Source organism: Sitophilus oryzae, unplaced genomic scaffold (genome assembly GCF_002938485.1).
Source record: "Sitophilus oryzae breed Bouriz unplaced genomic scaffold, Soryzae_2.0 scaffold_175_pilon_pilon, whole genome shotgun sequence".
NCBI lineage: Eukaryota > Metazoa > Arthropoda > Insecta > Coleoptera > Curculionidae > Sitophilus > Sitophilus oryzae.
Window position 1 is genome coordinate 581055 of NW_022146457.1, and position 26980 is coordinate 608034.

Sequence of the window (26980 nt, forward strand, 5' to 3'; positions counted from 1 at the left end):
TCAATATAGCTTAGAATACCGAAATTTTGCATTATATTCATTAATTTATTCAAAAAGAGTTTGGTGATGTTAGCCTTCTGTAAATATAGAACATCTATTGAGGCGACAAAAAAGGTAATAGATATAGTGGAGGTAAAAAACGGCCCCTATTGTAGCAATTATACTTAACAAGTCAATAAAGACCTAGGATAACAATAGGGTAATAAAATATGAAGAACACTATTTGTTGATACATATCATATAGTCTCGGTATTACTGTAAAATAATAAATAAAAGCTAATAGAGTTTATCATAAAAACCCAATTAGTGTTTAACATTTTAAATGTTTGGTTTGGTTTGGTTGCGAAATAATTTTCTACCATCAAAATAAATCACCAAAGCAAAGTAATACATACCAGACACAAGAAAAACGACATAATAGAGGAAATATCACAAGTTGAAAATCGGTATTAAACGCTCAAAAACAAATAGATAATTTAAAATTGAAACATCATTACCTTTCTAGAAAAACGCGATTAAAAATAACTAAAAAAATTACGAGAAATTTTTAAAGAGTTAGTGTAAATTTTTGTACCATATATTTATTTATTTATTACTTATAATGTCGCTTATTTTTGAATTTGCCTTTAAAAACATCATTGATGTGTATACCAATTTTAAAAGGACTAAATTAGAATATACTGCAAGAATTTTTCTGGCATCTAAATGCAAAATTTGACATTGAAATAAAATTTGCAGAATACACAAAAAATGATTTAAAATCTTATCAATAAAAAAAAGAATATTAAATCTAAAGCATTGCATTTATCTGGTGCATTATTTCTTGAAAATATCTTGCATAAAGATCTAGTTCAGGAAGTTTCTCTTGGAATAACGAATTAAATGGAGCATAGAACTCAATTTTCAGAAATGTGTGACTCGTCGAGGCTTTAGACGCCTGATTTAATATGAAATCAAATCCACAACTGAATCTGTTAATTCTGTAATATATTGTTTTGTATCTTCAAACATTCCATATTCAGTCTTTATTTACTCATTTTTTGAAATGCCTGTCATGTTTCAATTTATTAATAAGTTTTAAATTATAATAATATAGCCTATAAAAATACCACTATATTAATATATTAATACATTAAGCAGAAATTAGTATCGACTGACTAGTGAGAAAGAAAATCTAGGAACTAGTGGGGTTGCAGTCGGAAGGGTTTGGCAAAGAATTAATACACTTTGTTAATTGTCAAGCTTTCGGAATTTATTCGCTTTTGCGCCTTCACGCCTTAGATTGAGACGCAATTGAATTTATAATCGAACATCTCTTAATTATTCCACTGTTTTAAATAAATATCAGGCGGCTTAACCGCCCCACAAGAGCCCTCTCTTTTTTTGTGGTTGGCTGGTCAGCGACGCTTCACGGTGCAGTTTTCAACACAAGCCAATTTTTAATGTAGTTTTTTATGAAGGTCTCTTGTACCACGTTAATGCCCTGAGGAAGGAATGAATAAATTCCGAAAGCTTGACAATTAACAAAGTGTATTAATTCTTTGTCAAACCCTTCCGACTGCAACCCCATTAGTTCCTAGATTTTCTTTAATACATTAATATATCAGTTTAATTATGAAACTAAATTTAAATGAAAATTATTGATTTTTTTTGCCTGCTGCCTTTTTTGTCTTACCAGAGAAATATGAATCATATTATTTAAATTAATGGAAAAAATTATTGTACTGAACCGTTTTATAAGCTAATATAAAAAAAGACAATGGAATTCCGGAATTATTTTAGTATCAATTCATTTATTTATATTAGATTGGATTAAATATGCTTGATTTATTTTTGCTTTAGAGACTATGACTCTATACACTATGATTAGAACACTATTTTCTATTGGCTTATTTTTAACCCCAAAAATAAGACACACCCCAATTTCTACCTAACCCTCACATCATTGGTGCAAACATAATCCCACCCTTTTCGTCAGAAACTGCTGTAACAGGTAACAAGGAAAAGTTACCTACTTATGGATATCAGTTACATCCAAATAGTTGTCCAGTGAAGACCTATATCCAGTACATAAAAACAAATTCAACGATGGACACATTCTTATACAAAGGCTACATGTACAAGAACTTATTTTTTGGTGACGACCGCACGGATGCTGTTCTGAGAAGTTGGGTTTGCTGCAATTTCGATTGTTTCGCCATGATAAAAACAGAAAATTCAACAGTAACTGAAGAAATTTTCGAACATATTCATGCCCCGCCAAGTCAAGTAGGCGCTGGGTATTTAACTGGACAAGTGAGTGACAGTGACATGAAGAGAGCCAAGATCTCAAAATACCTAAGAAGTGAAGACAGAAAGTGCGATTTGAAGAGTAACATGCGAGTTACGGTGATGCGAATGAACTTTTTGGACAAAATTCATCAATATAGAAACCAGCCGGACATGTTAGCCGAAATAAAGGAACTGTTTGAGAAAGAAAGTGAGTTTTGGGATATGTGGGATATGTACTGAAAAGAAGAAGCTAATCCGTTAGAAAGGCGCCTCGTCACTTAAGGAAACTTATCGTCTATTTAGTATTTATAACTATTATTTTATAGTTTTATTTTAGTTTTAATATACTTAAAGTGTGATATTTTTGTTTGTATATAAATTTAATTTTTTAAAATAATAAATAAATTATTCTACACACACGTCTATAGTATAGTTTTTTAAAACAACGTTTATCATTTTACTATAGAGGGTAAGTCTTAAATGAGAGCAAATATTTTTAGGGCCAATTGACCTAAGAAACATTTTTCCTTTTTTCAAATAAGTCCACAATAACCGAGTTATTTTCCGGTGAAAATTAAAGAAATATATTTTCGAATCTTTTCTGAATTTTCCTTCATGTAAATTTAATTAATGTGTTTAGTTTAAAATTAAAAAAAAATTCAAAAAGATCCTGATATTCTAATATTTTCGGGCGAAAAAAAAACCTAACAGACATGTTTCAGGGGACCATCATATATACCACTCCTAAATATATTTGCACTTATTTAAAGCTCGCCCTATATAATAATAGAAATTAAAATATCACAGTAATATCTAGTCTGCAAATCTAGTAATATCCATTCAGAGTTTTCCATCTAAATTTTCTTTTACAAAAGTTACTAATAAAAAAATTATATTATGTCAATATAGCTTAGAATACCGAAATTTTCATAATATTCATTAATTTTTCAAAAGAGTTTGGTGATGTTAGCCTTCTGTAAATATAGAACTTCTATTGAGATGACAAAAAAGGTAATAGATTTAGTGAAAGTAAAAATGGACCTATTGTTGCAATTATACTTATCAAGTCAATAAAGACCCAGAATAACAATGGTGTAATAAAAATTGAAGAAAACTTTTTATTGATACATATCAAATAGACTCTGTATTACTGTAAAAGAATAAAAACAGCTACTAGGGTTTATAATAGAAACTCAATTAGAGTTTAATATTTTAAATGTTTACACAGGAAATAATGCAAACATTTATATTGAAACTATTTCCATACTTAAGAAGATTAAATACTCACCTTTATTAATATCAAATTTCCATCGCATTAAAAAGGAGTAGAATTATAATAATTACCCCATAATGTGACAAATGTGTGTTCTTGTATAATAGCGTTTATTGTTTTAAATATATAGTCATTTTCTATCAAATGAGGTAAAAAATACCTTACATATTAAACAACAAGTTAAATAAAGACATGAGTTAACAATAGGGTAATAAAACTAGAAACACCGTGTGCGTCTCAATAATTGCTCACTCCTACAACTTTTTATTTTTTCAGATAAAAAACGAGGTTTGGTATGATAGTACATGACATAAATTAGTATTAAAAAAATGTCTATACCTATGTGGCGGATTCATCTCTCCAAAAAATCCTCTATGGATATTTCTCCACTGCAAGAAAATCTACAAAATATAATAGTTATATTTTGTAAACACTTCTGCGTTAATCCCAAACTGAAACTACTTGTCAGAAGTTATGTTTACAGTTATACAAATTTGCCTAACGACCAAAAAAATTCTTAACGTTTCGGAAAATTTATCTCTTTCCGTCGTCGGAAGCAAAAAATACAAATAATAAAGTAAAAACTATTTAAAATATTTAAATTCAACTATTCAAGAACACTTTAGTTTTATAAAACAGATACGCCTAGAAAAACCGTTGACGTTCTGTTAAAAAGACATTATAACAAGTTAAACTTCAAAATTGACAACTATTACCTGATAACAATTACTTAATAAGGCAAAACCAAAAGACCCCAAACTTTCTGTATGATTATTTTTAATTTTCACGTAGCGTCCGCGGATGTTTTTTCAAGATAGCTTATCCTGACGGAGCATGCGCGACCCATGTGAAATTGTTCATATAAACTCATGGTACACGACGGACGGTCCGCGCGGACGCTCCGCTCCATCTGAAAGCGCTGTAACTGTAAACATAACTTCGGACAAGTAGTTTCCCTTTGGGATTAACGCAGAAGTGTTTACAAAAAATTACTATTTTATTTTGTAGATTTTCTTGCAGTGGCGAAATACCCATAGAGGATTTTTTAGAGAGATGAATCCGCCACATACGTATAGACATTTTTTACAATTCAGGTATGGGCCTCATATATGGCTATTATTTAGAAATTTAGAATGCAAATTTATTAAATTACAACATTCTGAGAACAGTTTATTTTTTCTTTGTAAATGTAGGGATAGTGGGGTAATACCAAAAGGCCTAAGACTACATATACTTTACACTAAAAATGAAATAAATTTTATTTCTAACGATATACAGATGATAGTGTCAAACATAAATTTTGCAAACATTCTAAATAGTTGGTTTGGTTTGGTTAGAATAGGTACACAATAGCTATATGTATCATTCTAATATACAAAAACAAAAACATATTACTAAATTTACACACATGATTAATGAAAGAAATATAAATCAAAATATTACAAATAAACACGAATTTATTAATAAAACCGTAGTTAACCTTTCTAAAAGAGTTTTATCAAAAGGTTTAAATTTTAGCGTAACTGATACAAACGTTTCAAAATTAGATTTGGCTTCTGCTATTGAAAATATAGCAAAAAAATTACCTTTAGCACAAAACATAACTAAGTATGTAATTAATTAATATTTGGGCGGAAATAATGGTGGTATATTTAATTAATGGTATACTCTATTATAAAGGTTTAAATACTTTCCTTTTTGTATACAATTGGGCTAGTAATACTATCGTTTTCAGCACCTGTACATTTTGTAGATTTGTTAGTTTAAAAACAATCGAAAATGTCAAATCTGAATTCCATGGGTATATTGATAAATGAGGTCTAAATTATAAGAAAATGCATTTTATATGAAAACCTGAAGGGATACATAAAAAATGGTATAATACAATTTGATAACCAATTAAATTGTGCATCTGATTCTCCTAAAATATACACGGTGTTCCATTTAAATTAAACAAGTTATTGCCGTCTAAAGCCAGAAATAATTTAAAATAAATTTTTAGACACTCTGTATGAGGTAGTATTATTTTTATTATTGCAACACAATAACTGATCAATAAATAAACTTTAGCAAATATTTAGTGTTAAAAACTTTGATACCGTTGGAGAAATGAAGCCTTAAAATTTTTACTACAATTTCACAAAATTGAAAATATTTCAAAAACTGTAAGGTTTAAGTGTGACAAACCTTAATCAAATTTACCATTATTTTAGTCGTAGAAACTAAAAATGTAATAATATACAGGGTGTTCCATTTAAAAAAATACAACTTTGATAGCTTTTATTTATTTGGGACACACTGTATCCTGTAAAAATATTTTTAAATTGTAGCTCTAATAGTCCTCTAACGAACCCAAATATTACAATTTATAAAAATCCAATTGTTTAGCTACAATACTCCGTGTCGTATGTAGTGAACAACCCTGTATAATATATTTAAAGAAAAATTTGTTTATATATGTAATAAAAAACTGAATACGTTTTACATGTGTTGTAAATATTAGTAATTTTTATAAAACAAAATTTAAATGGAAAACTATGGATGGATATTACTAGTTTCGAGTAGATATTACTGTCATATTTTAGTTTCTATTATTATACAGGGCGAGCCTTAAAAAAGTGCAAATACTCTTAGGGGTAGTATATTTCGAATCTAAAATTCTATACTTATATTTTTTTAATTTTTCAAAGGATAATAACTCAAATAAGGTTATTTTAGACTTATTTGAAAAACGGTAAAAAGAAAATATGTTTCTTTCATCTAGATCTACTAGCCCTGAAAATATTTGCACTTATTTAAGACTGCTATTTGAGACTTATTTACCCTGTATAGTAAAATGATAAACGTGGTTTAAAAAAAATACTTCTGACGTGTATGTAGAATAATAGTCTATTTATTTTTTTAAAAATTTAAATTTATATGCAAATCAAAATATCACACTTGTATATTGAAACTAAAATAAAACTGTGAAATAATAGTCCTAAATAATAAATAGACATTAAGTTTCCTTAAGTGGCGAAGCTCCCTTCTAACGGATTAGCTTCTTCTTTTCAGTACATATTCCACAACTTACTTTCTTTCTCAAACAATTCCCTTATTTCCGTTAACATGTCGGGATGGTTTTTGTATTGCTGAATTTTGTCAAAAAAATTCATTCGCATTACCGTAATTCGCATGTTACCGTTCAAGTCGCACTTTCTGTCTTCACTTCTTAGGTATTTTGAGATCTTGGCTCTCTTCATGTCACTGTCACTCACTTGTCCAGTCATACTCAGAATCTACTTGACTTGGCAGGGCATAAGTATGTCCAAAAATTTCCTCAGTTACTGTTGAATTTTCTCTTTTGATCATGGCGAAACATTGGGAACTGCAGCAAACCCAACTTTTCTGAACACTATCCGTGCGGTCCTTACCAAAAACTAAGTTCTTGTATATGTAGCCTTTGTATAGAAATGTGTCCATCGTTGAAATTTTGTTTTGTTGTACCGGATATAAGTGTTCACTTGACAACTATTTGGATGCAACTGATAGTTATACACAAGCATCTTTTCCTTGTTACTTGTTACATCAATTGCTGACAAAAAGGATTAGACTGTGTTTGCACCAATTAGGTAAGGGCTAGATAACATTGGGGTGTGTCATATTTTTGGGGTTAAAAATGAGCCAATAAAAATAAATGAATCATATCATAGCCTCTAAATGAAAAATACGTGAATCCAATCTAATATAAATAAATGTATTGATACTAAAAGAATTTCGGAATTCCATTGTTTGTTTTTACATTAACTCATAAAACGGTTCAACAATACTTTTTCAGAGTAACTTAAATAATATGATTTATATTTTTCTGGTAAATACAAAAATGCAAAATTTTGAAAAAGAGAAAGAACAATCTCTTTGTCTAATATTTTTTGTGTTTTGTCTTGCCCGGTTAAAAAATGCCCAAATCGTAGTTTTAAACATATCTCATTTTTTCAAATGGAACGAGGGTGGCTCATTAGCATATTTAGAAAAACTATTTTTTACGAATAATTTAGAACCATACACTTGGAAGTTGGTTGGTAGTTATAAAATGCTATTTTTTTAATTGAAAATGTCAAAAGTTAACATGCTATGTCTATCTATTTAGAATGCCATTTTCTATCAAATGATGTAAAAAATGTAAGAGGGGAAACGATATTCTCTCGATGTTTTTCGTAAAAAATTAGACGACGCGTCCCATCAATAAAAATTCGACAAATTTGCATTTTTTTAAACAAATACATTTTTTTTAAGCGAGAATGTTAAAATTTGACATATGATATATTATTCTGTGCAGAGTGCCATTTTTTAACGAATAAAATAAAAAATGTCGAGCGTGCCACTTAAAAATCAAAATTTGTACCCTCTCTACGGACGACTTCCTGTCGGTAGTGACAGGAAGTGACCGAAAAGACTTGAATGCGGTCAATCAATAACTAATTTATGTCATGTACTAACAAACCAAATCTCGTTTTTTTATCTGAAAAAATAAAAGAGCTATAGGGTATAGGGGTGAGCCATTTTTGAGACGCACCCGGTATATATCTAGTTTTATTATCCTATTGTTAGTCCTAGTTTTTATTTGATTTGGTGTTAAATATAATAGCTAAAATAGCGGCCATTTTCATTTTTACAATATCGATTACTTTTTATCTCACCTCAATAATAGAAGTTCTATATTTTCAAAAGGTTAATGTCATTAATAAATTATAAAATATTATTGTAACTATCTCCATTTTGGGATATACCGGGTGCATCTCAAAAGTGGCTCGCTCCTATAACTTTTTCATTTCTGATAAAAAAAACAAGTTGACATATGATATGTCATTCTATTCAGTGTGTCGTTTCCTATATAAAATATAAATAAACCGAGGGCACCATTTAAAGATCAAAAGTTCTAGTCATTTCCGGGGAAACAGGAAGTCGCCAAAAACAATTGAATACGTCAATCAATCTTAATTTATGTCATATACTACCATACCAAATCTCGTATAGTATATATATAATAATATATAGAGAAATATAATTTTGTTATTTAAAACAATCTAAAGCACTGCATTTATCTAGTGCATTATTTCTTGAAAATATCCTGCATAAAGATCTAGTTCAGAGAGTTTATTTTGGTATAACGAATTAAATGGTGCATAGAACTCAATTTTCAGAAATGTGTGACTTGTCCAGGCATTAGACGCCTGATTTAATATGAAATCAAATACACATCTGAATCTGTTAATTCTGTAATATATTGTTTTGTATCATCAAACATTCCACATTCAGTTTTTATTTACACATTTTTTGAAATGCCTGTCATATTTCAATTTCTATTATAATATATAGCCAGTAAAAAATACCTACTATATTAATATATTAATACATTTATATATCAGTTTAATCAGGAAACTAAATTTAAATGAAAATTATTTTGATTTTTTTCTCTGCTGCCTTTTATGTCTTACCAGAAAAATGTGAATCATATTATTTAAATTAATGTAAAAAATTATTGTACTGAACCGTTTTGTAAGCTAATATAAAAAAAGGCAATGGAATACCGGAATTCTTTTAGTATCAATTCATTTATTAATATTAGATTAGATTAAATATGCTTGATTTATTTTTGCTTTATAGACTATGAGGACTTTATACACTATGATGAGAACATTATTTTCTATTGGCTTAATTTTAACCCCAAATATAAGACACACCCCAATTTCTACCAAACCCTCACCTCTTTGGTGCAAACATAATCCCACCCTTTTCGTCAGCAACTGCTGTAACAGGTAACAAGGAAAAGTTACCTACTTACGGATATCAGTTACATCCAAATAGTTGTCCAGTGAAGACCTATATCCAGTACATCAAAAAAGAAATCAACAATGGACACATTCTTATACAAAGGCTACATGTACAGGGTGGGTCAAATTCGACGCTTTTAAATGGAAACACCCTTTTCTATAGGAGATAGACGAAAACTAATATCGGTGTCTGGAGCTCAATTTTCATCAAAAACATGATGGTGAAAACCGCACATCAATATCTGTTACCGTTTCGGAGTTATGGGGTGTTTTTCAAAAATGTGCATTTTAACAAATCGTTGTAACTTTTTGCTATGGAAAATTTTGTATTTCTATGAAAACATTTCCAAAGCACCTTTTACGTAGAATTTAATGGTGTAAGTATAATTTTTAAAATTAATTATTTAAGAGTTATCAACAGAAAAATTGATTTTTTATTTGGGACACCCTCTATATTTTTAATTAACTGAAAAGAATTTAAAATTATCTTTCCAAAAATATAGCACACTTGATATTTTGTTATAATCCCCTTCGAAATACAGAATTTTTAAAAGTTCGCCACTTTTAACTAGTAGGCTTTGGACCCCTTATTGATGATATGCCCTTAACCTTTAACTCGAAAACATATTTTTCCAGCAAGACGACGCACCGCCTCTGAACGCTGAAGTTATCAGCAAATTTTTACAGCCAATTTCAAGAATAATTGAATAACTAACCAAGATCCCAGCCGTTGGCCGTCGCGGGCGCCTTACTTGTGCCCATGGACCTAATCCTATGGATATATTTGCGGAAGAATAAAGGTTCCTTATTCTTCCGTATAATCTAGACAAGAATTATAAATACTTACCAGTTATGAGAGGGTATCTTTCACGCCTACTGAGTTAATGAATTCCGCGAGAAATGTTCAAAAACTGCCCCGTCTGTCCATAACAGAAGACGGTTGATATGTCGAACACCTGTAGCAAAATCTCATGTCTCGGTTTGCTATTTATTTTTATTGTTATTAGATATAGTTTAAATGTGTTAATGTTGGTTAAATATTCTTTAAATTGTTATAAAATTCTGCATCTCTCATAGCAAATATTATTTTCGTTTTAATTGATGCTCACGGCTAGAATTTTTTTGCATTACAGCCGGTGCCGTTCAAAGCCTACTTATTTAAAGCGGGCGAATTTTTATATACTCTATATCTCGAAGAGGAATCGAGCAAAATATCAAGTATTTTTGGAGAGGTAATTTTAAATTATTTTCAATAAATCAAAAATATACAGGGTGTCCCATATAAAAAATAGAATTTTCTGTTGATAATTCTTAAATTATTAATTCTAAAAAAATTATACTTAAACCATTAAATTCTACGTAAAAAGGTGCTTTGGAAATGTTTTCATAAAAATACAAAATTTTTCATAGCAAAAAAGTTACAGCGATTTGTTACACAAACACCCCGTAACTCCGAAACGGTAACAGATATCGATATGCCGTTTTCACCATCATGTTTTTGATGAAAATTGAGCTCCAGACACCGATATTAGTTTTTGTCTATCTCCTATAGAAAAGGATGTCTCCATATAAAAGCCTCGAATTTGATCCACCCTGTACAAGAACTTATTTTTTGGTGACGACCGCACGGATGCTGTTCTGAGAAGTTGGGTATGCTGCAATTCCGATTGTTTCGCCATGATAAAAACAGAAAATTCAACAGTAACCGAAGAAATTTTTGAACATATTCATGCCCCGCCAGGTCAAGTAGGCGCTGGGTATTTAACTGGACAAGTGAGTGACAGTGTATAAGAATGTGTCCATTGTTGATTTTTTTTTATGTACTGGATATATGTCTTCAATGGACAACTATTTGGATGTAACTGATATCCGTAAGTAGGTAACTTTTCCTTGTTACCTGTTACAGCAGTTGCTGACGAAAAGGGTGGGATTATGTTTGCACCAATGAGGTGAGGGTTTGGTCGCAATTGGTGTGTGTCTTATTTTTGTGGTTAAAATTAAGCCAATAGAAAATAATGTTCTCATCATAGTGTATAAAGTCATCATAGTCTATAAAGCAAAAATAAATCAAGCATATTTAATCCAATCTAATATTAATAAATGAATTGATACTAAAAGAATTCCGGTATTCCATTGTCTTTTTTTATATTAGCTTACAAAACGGTTTAGTACAATCATTTTTTACATTAATTTAAATAATATGATTCACATTTTTCCGGTAAGACATAAAAGGCAGCAGAAAAAAAAATCAAAATAATTTTCATTTAAATTTAGTTTCCTGATTAAACTGATATATTAATGTATTAATATATTAACATAGTAGGTATTTTTTTACTGGCTATATATTATAATAGAAATTGAAATATGACAGGCATTTCAAAAAATGTGTAAATAAATACTGAATGTGGAGTGTTTGATGATACAAAACAATATATTACAGAATTAACAGATTCAGATGTGTATTTGATTTCATATTAAATCAGGCGTCTAATGCCTGGACAAGTCACACATTTCTGAAAATTGAGTTCTATGCACCATTTAATTCGTTATACCAAAAAAAAACTCCCTGAACTAGATCTTTATGCAGGATATTTTCAAGAAATAATGCACTCAGTGCTTTAGATTGTTTTAAATAACAAAATAATATTTCTCTATACATTATTATTTCTATACTATACGAGATTTGGTATGGTAGTATATGACATAAATTAAGATTGATTGACGTATTCAATTGTTTTTGGCGACTTCCTGTTTTTCCGGAAATGACTACAACTTTTGATCTTTAAATGGCGCCCTCGGTTTATTTATATTTTATATAGGAAACGACACACTGAATCGAATGACATATCATATGTCAACTTGTTTTTTTTTTATCAGAAATGAAAAAGTTATAGGAGCGAGCCACTTTTGAGATGCACCCGGTATATCCCAAAATGGAGATATTTACAATAATATTTTATAATTTATTAATGACATTAACCTTTTGAAAATATAGAACTTCTATTATTGAGGTGAGATAAAAAGTAATTGATATTGTAAAAATGAAAATGGCCGCTATTTTAGCTATTATATTTAACACCAAGTCAAATAAAAACTAGGGCTAACAATAGGATAATAAAACTAGATATATACCGGGTGCGTCTCAAAAATGGCTCACCCCTATAACTATAACTCTTTTATTTTTTTCAGATAAAAAAACGAGATTTGGTTTTTTAGTACATGACATAAATTAGTTATTGATTGACCGTATTCAAGTCTTTTCGGTCACTTCCTGTCACTACCGACAGGAAGTGTCCGTAGAGAGAGTACAAATTTTGATTTTTAAGTGGCACCCTCGACATTTTTTATTTTATTCGTTAAAAAATGGCACTCTGAACAGAATAATATATCATATGTCAACTTTTAACATTCTCGCTTAAAAAAATGTATTTTAAATTTCAATATAGAATGCCATGGCTGTGTTAAAAACACTAATTTTTTATCAAGGAGCCTCGGAAAAGTTGATTTTATCGTCTAATGTTTTTTGTGTCTTGTTTTGGCCGGTTAAAAAATGTCCAAATTGGATTTTTACACATATCTCAATATTTTTCAAATGGAACGAGGACGGCTCATTAGCATATTTAGGAAAAGTATTTTTTTACGAATAATTTGGTACCACACCTTTGATATTTCGAGTCAAATTGTTTATACATTTATGGCCATGGCACTCTAAATTAAATTTTAAAATGCTATTTTTAACTGAAAATGTCAAAAATTGTCATGTGCTATGTCTATCTATTTAAAATATCATTTTCTATAAATGAAGTAAAAAATTCCAAGAGTATCATTTAGAAATCAAAATTTGTACTTTCTCCGGCATAACAAGAAGTGATCGAAAAGAATTGAATATCTCAATCAATACTAATTTATATCATGTACTATCATACCAAATCTGTTTTTTTATCTGAAAAATAAAAACGTTGTGGGGGTGAGCCATTATTGAGACGCTCACTGTATTTCTAGTTTTATTACCCTATTGTTGACTCATGTCTTTATTTGACTTGTTGTTTAATATGTACAGTACGTCTGTCCGTTCTGTAGCTACGGGGTATCCGTGAGAGGGGAAAAGATATTCTCTCGATGTTTTTCGTAAAAAATTAGAAGACGGGTCCCATCAATAAAAATTCGACAAATTTGCAAGTAGCCAATAAAATGAGTGGACGGAGCGATTTGCGGTGACGTACTCGTCAAGTCGACTTATAAAATATATTGCTGTTTATTTAAATGTTTTTGTCCGCATTCCTTTCACAGACACAGATCCAGCAGACGTACAGTACGTTTGCTGGAATTTGTCGAATTTTTAATGATGGGAAACGTCGTCTTATTTTTTACGAAAAACATCGAGAGAATATCGTTTCCCCTCTCACGGATACCCCGTAGCTACAGAACGGACAGACGTACTGTACAATACGTTTGCTGGATCTGTGTCTATGCAAGGAATGCGGACAAAAAACATTTAAATAAACAGCAATATATTTTATAGGTCGACTTGACGAGTACGTCACCGCAAATCGCTCCGCCCACTCATTTTATTGGCTACTTGCAAATTTGTCGAATTTTTATTGATGGGACGCGTCGTCTAATTTTTTACGAAAAACATCGAGAGAATACCGTTTCCCCTCTTACGGATACCCCGTAGCTTCAGAACGGACAGACGTACTGTACTGTAAGGTATATTTTACATCATTTGATAGAAAATGGCATTCTAAATAGATAAACATAGCATGTCAACTTTTGACATTTTCAATTAAAAATAGCATTTAAAACTACCAACCAACTTCCAAGTGTATGGTACTAAATTATTCGTAAAAATAGTTTTCTAAATATGCTAATGAGCCACCCTCGTTCCATTTGAAAAATGAGATATGTTTAAAACTACGATTTGGGCATTTTTAACCGGGCAAGACAAAACACAAAAAACATTAGACAAAGAGATTGTTCTTTCTCTTTTTCAAAATTTTGCATTTTTGTGTTTACCAGAAAAATATAAATCATATTATTTAAGTTACTCTGAAAAAGTATTGTTGAACCGTTTTATGAGTTAATGTAAAAACAAACAATGGAATTCCGAAATTCTTTTAGTATCAATACATTTATTTATATTAGATTGGATTCACCTATTTTTCATTTAGAGGCTATGATATGATTCATTTATTTTTATTGGCTCATTTTTAACCCCAAAAATATGACACACCCCAATGTTATCTAGCCCTTACCTAATTGGTGCAAACACAGTCTAATCCTTTTCGTCAGCAATTGATGTAACAAGTAACAAGGAAAAAATGCTTGTGTATAACTATCAGTTGCATCCAAATAGTTGTCAAGTGAACACCTATATCCGGTACAATAAAACAAAATTTCAACGATGGACACATTTCTATACAAAGGCTACATATACAAGAACTTAGTTTTTGGTAAGGACAGCACGGATAGTGTTCAGAAAAGTTGGGTTTGCTGCAATTCCCAATGTTTCGCCATGATCAAAACAGAAAATTCAACAATAACTGAGGAAATATTTGGACATACTCATGCCCTGCCAAGTTAAGTAGATTCTGAGTATTTAACTGGACAAGTGAGTGACAGTGACATGAAGAGAGCCAAGATCTCAAAATACCTAAGAAGTGAAGACAGAAAGTGCGACTTGAACGGTAACATGCGAATTACGGTAATGCGAATGAATTTTTTGGACAAAATTCAGCAATGCAAAAACCATCCCGACATGTTAACGGAAATAAGGGAATTGTTTGAGAAAGAAAGTAAGTTGTGGGATATGTACTGAAAAGAAGAAGCTAATCCGTTAGAAGGGAGCTTCGCCACTTAAGGAAACTTATTGTCTATTTAGTATTTAGGACTATTATTTCACAGTTTTATTTTAGTTTCAATATACAAGTGTGATATTTTGATTTGTATATAAATTTAAATTTTTAAAAAAATAAATAGACTATTATTCTACATACACGTCAGAAGTATTTTTTTTGTAATAATATATATAACCACGTTTATCATTTTACTATACAGGGTAAATAAGTCTCAAATAGCAGTCTTAAATAAGTGCAAATATTTTCAGGGTTAGTAGATCTAGGTGAGAGAAACATATTTTCTTTTTACCGTTTTTCAAATAAGTAAAATAACGTTATTTGAGTTATTATCCTATGAAAAATAAAAAAAATATACGTATATAATTTTAGATTCGAAATATACTACCCCTAAAAGTATTTGCACTTTTTTAAGGCTCGCCCTGTATAATAATAGAAACTAAAATATGACAGTAATATCTACTCTGCGAAACTAGTAATATCCATCCATAGTTTTCCATTTAAATTTTGTTTTATAAAAATTACTAATATTTACAACACATGTAAAACGTATTCAGTTTTTTATTACATATATAAACAAATTTGTTATTTTTCTTTAAATATATTATACAGGGTTGTTCACTACATACGACACGGAGTATTGTAGCTAAACGATTGGATCTTTATAAATTGTAAGATTTGGGTTCGTTAGAGGACTATTAGAGCTACAATTTAAAAATATTTTTACAAGATACAGTGTGTCCCAAATATATAAAAGCTATTAAAATTGTATTTTTTTAAATAGAACACCCTGTATATTATTACATTTTTAGTATCTACGACTAAAATAAAGGTAAATTTGATTAAGGTTTGTCACACTTAAACCTTACAGTTTTTGAAATATTTTCAATTTTGTGAAATTGTAGTAAAAATTTTAAGGCTTCATTTCTCCAACGGTATCAAAGTTTTTAACACTAAATATTTGCTAAAGTTTATTTATTGATTAGTTATTGTTTATTTATTGTATATTTATTATCAGTTATTGTGTTGCAATAATAAAAATAATACTACCTCATACAGAGTGCCTAAAAATTTATTTTAAATTATTTCTGGCTTTAGACGGCAATAACTTGTTTAATTTAAATGGAACACCGTGTATATTTTAGGAGATTCAGATGCACAATTTAATTGATTATCAAATTGTATTATACCATTTTTTATGTATCCCTTCAGGTTTTCATATAAAATGCATTTTCTTATAATTTAGACCTTATTTATCAATATACCCATGGAATTCAGATTTGATATTTTCGATTGTTTTTAAACTAACAAATCTACAAAATGAACAGGTGCTGAAAACGATAATATTACTAGCCCAATTGTATACAAAAAAGAAAGTATTTAAACCTTTATAATAGAGTATACCATTAATTAAATATACCACCATTATTTCCGCCCAAACACTAATTAATTACATACTTATTTATGTTTTTAACACGATATTCATCTGCGTGTTCTAAAGGTAATTTTTTTGCTATATTTTCAATAGCAGAAGCCAAATCTAATTTTGAGACGTTTGTATCAGTTACGCTAAAATTTAAACCTTGTGAAAAAACTGATTTTTCAGAGTTAGATAAAACTCTTTTAGAAAGGTTAACTACGGTTTTATTAATAAATTCTTGTTTATTTGTTATTATATATGATCAAAATATTTTTTGATTTATATTTCTTTCATTAATCATGTGTGTAAATTTAGTAATATGTTTTTGTTTTTGTATATTAGAATGATACATATAGCTATTGTGTACCTATTGTAACCAAACCAAACCAACTATTTAGAATGTGTGCAAAATTTATGTTTGACACTATCATCTGTATATCGTTAGAAATAAAATTTATTTCATTTTTAGTTTGAAAAATGAGATATCTATGATATTGAATTCTTTCTCTTAAAAGTGCTAAACTAGCCCTAGTTAATATGTTTATACTTCTCTGTGTAGTGTAAAGTATATGTAGTCTTAGGCCTTTTGGTATAACCCCACTATCCCTACATTTACAAAGAAAAAATAAACTGTTCTCAGAATGTTGTAATTTAATAAATTTGCCTTCTAAATTTCTAAATAATAGACATATATGAGGCCCATACCTGAATTGTAAAAAATGTCTATACGTATGTGGCGGATTCATCTCTCTAAAAAATCCTCTATGGGTATTTCGCCATTGCAAGAAAATCTACAAACTAAAATAGTAATTTTTTGTAAACACTTCTGCGTTAATCCCAAACGGAAACTACTTGTCCGAAGTTATATTTACAGTTACAGCGCTTTCAGATGGAGCGGAGCGTCCGCGCACCGTCCGTCGTGTACCATGAGTTTATATGAACAATTTCACATGGGTCGCGCATGCTCCGTCCGGATGAGCTATCTTGAAAAAACATCCGCGGACGCTACGTAAAAATTAAAAATAATCATACAGAAAGTTTGGGGTCTTTTGGTTTTGCCTTATTAAGTAATTGTTATCAGGTAGTAGTTGTTAATTTTTAAGTTTAACTTGATATAATGTCATTTTAACAGAACGTCAACGGTTTTTCTAGGCGTATCTGTTTTATAAAACTAAAGTGTTCTTGAATAGTTGAATTTAAATATTTTAAATAGTTTTTACTTTATTATTTGTATTTTTTGCTCCCGACGACGGAAAGAGATAAACTTTCCGAAACTTTAAGATTTTTTTTGTTCGTTAGGCAAATTTGTGTAACTGTAAACATAACTTCTGATAAGTAGTTTCAGTTTGGGATTAACGCAGAAGTGTTTACAAAAAATAACTATTTTATTTAGTAGATTTTCTTGCAGTGGAGAAATATCCATAGAGGATTTTTTGGAGAGATGAATCCGCCACATAAGTATAGACATTTTTTTAATACTAATTTATGTCATGTACTATCATACCAAACCTCGTTTTTGTATCTGAAAAATAAAAAAGTTGTAGGAGTGAGCAATTATTGAGACGCACACGGTGTTTCTAGTTTTATTAGCCTATTGTTAACTCATGTCTTTATTTAACTTGTTGTTTAATATGTAAGGTATTTTTTACCTCATTTGATAGAAAATGACTATATATTTAAAACAATAAACGCTATTATACAAGAACACACATTTGTCACATTATGGGGTAATTATTATAATTCTACTCCTTTTTAATGCGATGGAAATTTAATACTAATAAAGGTGAGTATTTAATCTTCTTAAGTATGGAAATAGTTTCAATATAAATTTTTGCATTATATCCTGTGTAAATTCCTAATTGGGTTTTTATTATAAACTCTGTTAGCTTTTATTTATTATTTTACAGTAATACCGAGACTATATGATATGTATCAACAAATAGTGGTCTTCATATTTTATTACCTTATTGTTATCCTAGGTCTTTATTGACTTGTTAAATATAATTGCTACAATAGGGGCCGTTTTTTACCTCCACTATATCTATTACCTTTTTTGTCTCCTCAATAGATCTTCTATATTTACAGAAGGCTAACATCACCAAACTCTTTTTGAATAAATTAATGAATATTATGAAAATTTCGGTATTCTAAGCTATATTGACATAATTAATAATATTCTATTATTATATAGGGCGAGCCTTAAATAAGTGCAAATATATTTAGGGGTGGTATATATGGTCCCCTGAAACATGTCTGTTAGGGTTTTTTTTCGCCCGAAAATATTAGAATATCAGGATCTTTTTGATTTTTTTTTTTAATTTTAAGCTAAACACATTAATTAAATTTACATGAAAGAAAATTCAGAAAAGATTCGAAAATATATTTCTTTAATTTTCACAGGAAAATAACTCGGTTATTGTGGACTTATTTGAAAAAGGGAAAAAAGAAAATATGTTTCTTAGGTCAATTGGCCCTGAAAATATTTGCTCTCATTTAAGACTTACCTTCTATAGTAAAATGATAAACGTTGTTTAAAAAAACTATACTTTAGACCTGTGTGTAGAATAATTTATTTATTATTTTAAAAAATTAAATTTATATACAAACAAAAATATCACACTTTAAGTATATTAAAACTAAAATAAAACTATAAAATAATAATCATAAATACTAAATAGACGATAAGTTTCCTTAAGTGACGAGGCGCCTTTCTAACGGATTAGCTTCTTCTTTTCAGTACATATCCCACATATCCCAAAACTCACTTTCTTTCTCAAACAGTTCCTTTATTTCCGCTAACATGTCCGGCTGGTTTCTATATTGATGAATTTTGTCCAAAAAGTTCATTCGCATCACCGTAACTCGCATGTTACTCTTCAAATCGCACTTTCTGTCTTCACTTCTTAGGTATTTTTTGAGATCTTGGCCCCTATTCATGTCACTGTCACTCACTTGTCCAGTTAAATACCCAGCGCCTGCTTGACTTGGCGGGGGCATGAATATGTTCGAAAATTTCTTCAGTTACTGTTGAATTTTCTGTTTTTATCGGCATGGCGAAACAATCGGAATTGCAGCAAACCCAACTTCTCAGAACAGCATCCGTGCGGTCGTCACCAAAAAATAAGTCCTTGTACATGTAGCCTTTGTATAAGAATGTGTCCATCGTTGAATTTGTTTTTATGTACTGGATATAGGTCTTCACTGGACAACTATTTGGATGTAACTGATATCCGTAAGTAGGTAACTTTTCCTTGTTACCTGTTACAGCAGTTGCTGACGAAAAGGGTGGGATTATGTTTGCACCAATGAGGTGAGGGTTAGGTAGAAATTGGGGTGTGTCTTATTTTTGGAGTTAAAAATAAGCCAATAGAAAATAGTGTTCTCATCATAGTGTATAGAGTCATAGTCTCTAAAGCAAAAATAAATCAAGCATATTTAATCCAATCTAATATAAATAAATGAATTGATACTAAAAGAATTCCGGAATTCCATTGTCTTTTTTTATATTAGCTTACAAAACGGTTCAGTACAACAATTTTTCCATTAATTAAATAATATGATTCATATTTCTCTGGTAAGACAAAAAAGGCAGCAGGCAAAAAAAATCAATAATTTTCATTTAAATTTAGTTTCATAATTAAACTGATATATTAATGTATTAAAGAAAATCTAGGAACTAATGGGGTTGCAGTCGGAAGGGTTTGACAAAGAATTAATACACTTTGTTAATTGTCAAGCTTTCGGAATTTATTCATTCCTTCCTCAGGGCATTAACGTGGTACAAGAGACCTTCATAAAAAACTACATTAAAAAATTGGCTTGTGTTGAAAACTGCACCGTGAAGCGTCGCTGACCAGCCAACCACAATAAAAGAGAGGGTTCTTGTGGGGCGGTTAAGCCGCCTGATATTTATTTAAAACAGTGTAATAATTAAGAGATGTTCGATTAAAAATTCAATTGCGTCTCAATCTAAGGCGTGAAGGCGCAAAGGCGAATAAATTCCGAAAGCTTGACAATTAACAAAGTGTGTTAATTCTTTGCCAAACCCTTCCGACTGCAACCCCACTAGTTCCTAGATTTTCTTTCTCACTAGTCAGTCGATACTACTTTCTGCTTAATGTATTAATATATTAATATAGTGGTATTTTTACTGGCTATATTATTATAATTTAAAACTTATTAATAAATTGAAACATGACAGGCATTTAAAAAAATGAGTAAATAAAGACTGAATGTGGAATGTTTGAAGATACAAAACAATATATTAGAGAATTAACAGATTCAGATGTGTATTTGATTTCATATTAAATCAGGCGTCTAAAGCCTCGACAAGTCACACATTTCTGAAAATTGAATTCTATGCTCCATTTAATTCGTTATTTCAAGAGAAACTGCCTGAACTAGATCTTTATGCATGATATTTTCAAAAAATAATGCACCAGATAAATGCAGTGCTTTAAATGTATTATTCTTTTTTATATTGATAATATTTTAAATCATTTTTTGTGTATTCAGCAAATTTTATTTCAATGAACTTGTCGAGTATTCTGCAAATTTTATTTCAATGCCGAATTTTGCATTTAGAAGCCTGAAAAATTCTTGCAGTATATTCTAATTTAATCCTTATAAAATTGGTATACATATATTTTTAAATTCAATTTCAAAATAAGAGACTTTAAAGTAATAAATAAATAAATATATGGTACAAAAATTTTCACTAACTCTTTAAATATTCCTCGCGATTTTTTTAGTTATTTTTAATCGCGTTTCTCTAGAAAACTAATGATGTTTCAATTTTAAATTATCTATTTGTTTTTGAGCGTTTAATAACGATTTTCAACTTCTGATATTTCCACTATTATGTCGTTTTTCTTTTGTCTGGTTTGTATTACTTTGCTTTGGTGATTTATTTTGATGATAGAAAATTATTTCTTTAAAATTTTATATAAAGTTAACATATATGTTTAATTTCTTAAACATATAATTAGGCTACTGTTTTTTTGTAAATTTGAGAGTAATAAATCGTGTGTTCAAAAAACTTTATATTCGGCGCGCTATTTTTAGCTTGTTTTTTATTTTTTTATTGCACTTTATTTCTTTTGTATGACCAGAAAAGTTATTTTTCTGTCTCCACACAGAGCACGCTTGAACACAAAACTTTTTGATCCAATTTTATTTTGAAGGATACTTTAAATTTTTATTAACCATACTCGGCAACAGTATCACTCTAGCCTGTTTTATTAACTATTATAAAAACATATAATATAATTGTAGGTTTAGAAGGGAATCAAAAGAACAGCTAACAGTATAATTTGTCAAAATTACAACATAAATTTGAAATTAGATATAACAAACAAATAAATAATTGGATATAAATTAATAAGAAGATCCATATTTTTACATTGTTTTAAATAACAAAATTATATTTCTCTATACCGGGTACGTCTAATCAAAAGCCCTATAACTTTTGTATTTTTTCGGATAAAAAGACGAGATTTGGTATGGTTACTTATATGACATAAATTAAGATTGTCGTATTCAATTGTTTTTGGTGACTTCCTGTTTCCCCGGAAATGACTACAACTTTCAATGGCACCCTCGGTATATTTTTATTTTATATAAGAAACGACACACTCAATAGAATGACATATCATATGTCACCTTGTTTTTTTATCAGAAAAAATGAAAAAGTTATAGGAGCGAGCCACTTTTGAGATGCACCCGGTATATCCCAAAATGGCGATATTTACAATAATATTTAAAAATTTATTCAAATATAATTATTAGTGATATTAACCTTCTGAAAATATAGAACTTCTATTGGAGGTGAGATAAAAAGTAATCGATATTGTAAAAATGAAAATGGCCGCTATTTTAGCTATTATATTTAACACCAAGTCAAATACAAACTAGGGCTAACAAAAGGATAATAAAACTATATATACCGGGTGCGTCTCAAAAATGGCTCACTCCTATAACTCTTATTCTTTCAGATAAAAAAAACGAGATTTGGTTTGTTAGTACATGACATAAATTAGTTATTGATTGACGTATTCAATTCTTTTCGGTCACTTCCTGTTACTACCGGAGAGAGCACAAATTTTAATTTTTAAGTGGCACCCGCGACATTTTTTATTTTATTCGTTAAAAAATGGCACTCTGAATAGAATGATATATCATACGTCAACTTTTAACATTCTCGCTTAAAAAAATTGTATTTTAAATTTCAATATAGAGTGCCATGGCTGCATTAAAAACACTAATTTTTAATCAAGGAGCCTCGGAAAAGCTGATTATATCGTCTAATGTTTTTTGTGTCTTGTTTTGGCCGGTTAAAAAATGTCCTAATTGGATTTTTACACATATCTCAATTTTTTCAAATGGAACGAGGGCGATTCATTATAGCATATTTAGGAAAAGTTTTCTTTTTAAATTAAAATTGCTAAACTAGCCCTATTTAATATGTTTATAGTTCTCTGTGTAGTGTAAGTTATATGTAGTCTTAGGCCTTTTATTATTACCCCACTATCCCTACATTTACAAAGAAAAAAAACTGTTCTCAGAATGTTGTAATTTTATAAATTTACCTTCTAAATTTCTAAATAATAGACATATATGAGGCCCATACCTGAATTGTAAAAAATGTCTATACCTATGTGGCGGATTCATCTCTCCAAAAAATCCTCTATGGGTATTTCGCCACTGCAAGAAAATCTATAAAATAAAATAGTAATTTTTTGTAAACACTTCTGCGTTTATCTCAAACGGAAACTACTTGTCCGAAGTTATGTCTGAAAGCGCTGTAACTGTAATACAGCGCTTTCAGATGGAGCGGAGCGTCCGCGCGGACCGTCCGTCGTCTACCATGAATTTATATGAACAATTTCACATGGGTCGCGTATGCTCCGTCCGGATGAGCTATCTTGAAAAAACTTCCGCGGACCGTCCGCTCCATCTGAAAGCGCTGTTATACAAATTTGCCTAACGAACAAAAAAATGCCTAACGTTCCGGAAAGTTTATCTCTTTCCGTTGTCGGAAGCAAAAAAATACAAAGAAGAAAGAAAAAATATTTAAAATATTTAAATTCAACTATTCGAGAAAAATTTAGTATTTTTTTTAAATAGATACGTCTACAAAAACCGTTGAAGTTCTGTTAAAATGACATTGTATCAAGTTAAACTTCAAAATTAACAATTACTACCTGATAACAATTACTTAATAGGTAAGGTAAAACCAAAAAACCCAAACTTTCTGTATGATTATTTTTATTTTTTACGTAGGTATGTTACGTTTATTTATGTTCTGTTCTTTAAAATCGAAAAAGCGATTGCCATACATTACTAACATCTACAGATGCATGAGCAATACATTTATTTTTATGAGATTGAATTAAAAAAACATCTTTTCTTTCTAGAAGCTATCGCTTCTTTCATTATAATTTTTAACATACGAACATCTTTGAAAACACAAAATACACTGAGATCCAATTTATCACATACTAGACCAATGAATACAGTACAAAAATACAAATGAAAAATGTAATATTATAACAAATACCATGCGAATGTGATAAATTTTATGGTGGTGAAACATCCAAACCCTTAAATGTTCGAATTAAAGAATATAAAGATTATTTATCTTGGCAGCGCTCTCCATTATAGTGAACAGCAAATTGCGGGAGAGAGGTTTGTGCATTAGATACAGATACTACGGCGGTCTGTTCGATATAAAAAGACTCAGGGCAAAAACACGTACAAAATTCATCACAGAGCTTCAATACGCTGATGACTGTGCTCTAGTTGCAAATACGTTACAGCAATTGCAAGAAATGTTGAACACATATACATGGGCATACGAGGCTTTGGGACTTAAGCTGAACATCGATAAAACTAATATCATGTGTACTCCCCCGGAAGATTACAACATGCCATAAAAATCGGGCAAGGAATATGTGGCGGAATTCAATTAGCTCGGCAGTTTGATTTCGGAAAAAACCTATATCGACTCTGAAATTCAACACAGGATTAGCAGCGCCTCAAGAGCATTCTGGAAATTAAGAAACAGGGTTTTCTATAATCATGACTTAAGCACAAAAACGGAACTTGCAGTGTACCGAACAGTAATGATTCCCACCATGTTATATGGAAGCGAAACCTGGGTGCCGTACTGCCGACACATGAACGCATTAAACAAGTTGCAACAGAGACATCTTAGACAACACTTAAGAATAAAATGGCTCTATCATGTAATCGTATCGTATATACAGGGTCCGGCAATAGTGCGTCGGGCATCTGTAGCTACTAGAATAAAAAACTGAAGAATTTTGTTTAAGTGCAAATCTAAATTATGTTCTAGGATGTATTCCAGGAAAATATTTTAACTTCTATAGGGTGGCTCAAAAAAGTGTGAGTGGATCGGGATGATTTTTTTTAAATGGAACACCCTGTATATTATTGCATTTTTGGCTTATTTTCAGATCATTTTACATAATCCTAAGATATGAGTAAATACATTTCGATAGTTTTAGAGATACTAATAAATAATTAAAAAAATTAGATTATTCAACCTTCATTAAAAAAAATATTACAAATACAAAAACTGGCCTGAAATCAAAACTATATTAGGTATTTACTTTAGATGTTCTGTACTTAACTTTAGTATAAATATCGTAATCTTAAATCATACAGGATGTTCAAAATTGTACGCCAAACTTTTTAAAAGATAAAATAATTTTTCTTTGTTTTTTTAAATGGAACACCCTGTATATTATTTTTTTATCAGATGGAGAACCAAAAAACGAACATTTTTTGTATTTAGAGTATTTCAAAAATTTTCGACGGTTTCGCAGATATTCGCGGTTTTATATTTCATATGGCATTTGCCATAGTAAATTTTTATCAAAGCCACACCCAATGATTTTTCTCTCGTATTTTACCGTTGAGAGAACCATATGAAATAATACTGCGTGTATCTGCGAAACCATTTAAAATTTCGAAATACTTTAAATACAAAAAATGTTCATTTTTTAATTCTCCATCTAATCAAAAAATAATATACAGGGTGTTCCATTTAAAAAAAACCAAGAAAAATCATTTTATATTTTAGAAAGTTTGGCGTAGAATTTTGAACATCCTGTATGATTTAAGATTACGATATTTATAGCAAAGTTAAGTACAGACCATCTAAAGTAAATACCTAATATAGTTTTGATTTCAGGCCAGTTTTTGTATTTGTAATATTTTTTTTAATGAAGGTTGAATAATCTATTTTTTTTAATTATTTATTAATATCTCTGAAACTATCGAAATATGTTTATCCATATCTTAGGATTATGTAAAGTGATCTGAAAGGAATCCAAAAATGCAATAATATATAGGGTGTTCCATTTAAAAAAAATCATCCTGATCCGCTCGCACTTTTTTGAGTCACCCTATAGAAGTTAAAATATTTTCCTGAAATACATCGTTGTACATACTTTAGATATACACTTAAAGAAAACTCCCAAGTTTTTTTATTCTAGGAGCTACAGATGCCCGACGCACTATTGCCGGACCCTGTATAGGTTAATTTTGGTCATTTTTTTTAATTATTCATTAGAGAAGTATATAGCTACAATGTAAAGTTTTTGACATACATATTTAACATTTCCTAAAAATGAACAACAAAATTTAAATAATTTAAATTAAGTAATTTCAATAAAATCTTCCTAAATTGGAATTTACTCGGCATAGCCTACATATATAGTAAAAATATCCATTGTACTCTGAATGAAATTAAATTTTGACCCAAAAAGTTATACAGGGTGAGACAAAATTAACATTGGTCACTTTAAAAGCAAGTTGTTCTTTTATTTTAAATGGAACACCCAGTATATTATTCCGATATTCAATGGGAATTCATGTCTCTTCAAAATACTATTAGGGTTGCCTAACCCTTAAACAAAGATTTTCCTAGATATTTTCGTTTTTATGATTTAGTGACAGCAGATCTTTATTATTTGGTAAAATCTAGGTGGTTGTAATATGTCTGAATTAGTTCAACTTTAACAATTAGTTATCAATTTCTGCCAGGTAAAACAAAAATAATTCTCTGAAATTTGCCGAAAATGGAAACTTATCCTACATCAGAGAAAATTGTTATGATACTTAAATGCTCTTGATTTATCTAGTTTGGACTTTTTTTATCGGAATATATTAAAGACAGTGTTTTTAAAAAAAAACTATTGTTGATAACATGAAAGAAATTAGTATGGCTGTATTTCGAAGTAGAACTTCACATATGCCTCTTAACATGAAAATATATATTTTGAAAAGGGTATAATTTTATGCAGCAAACAGGAATGGAAGA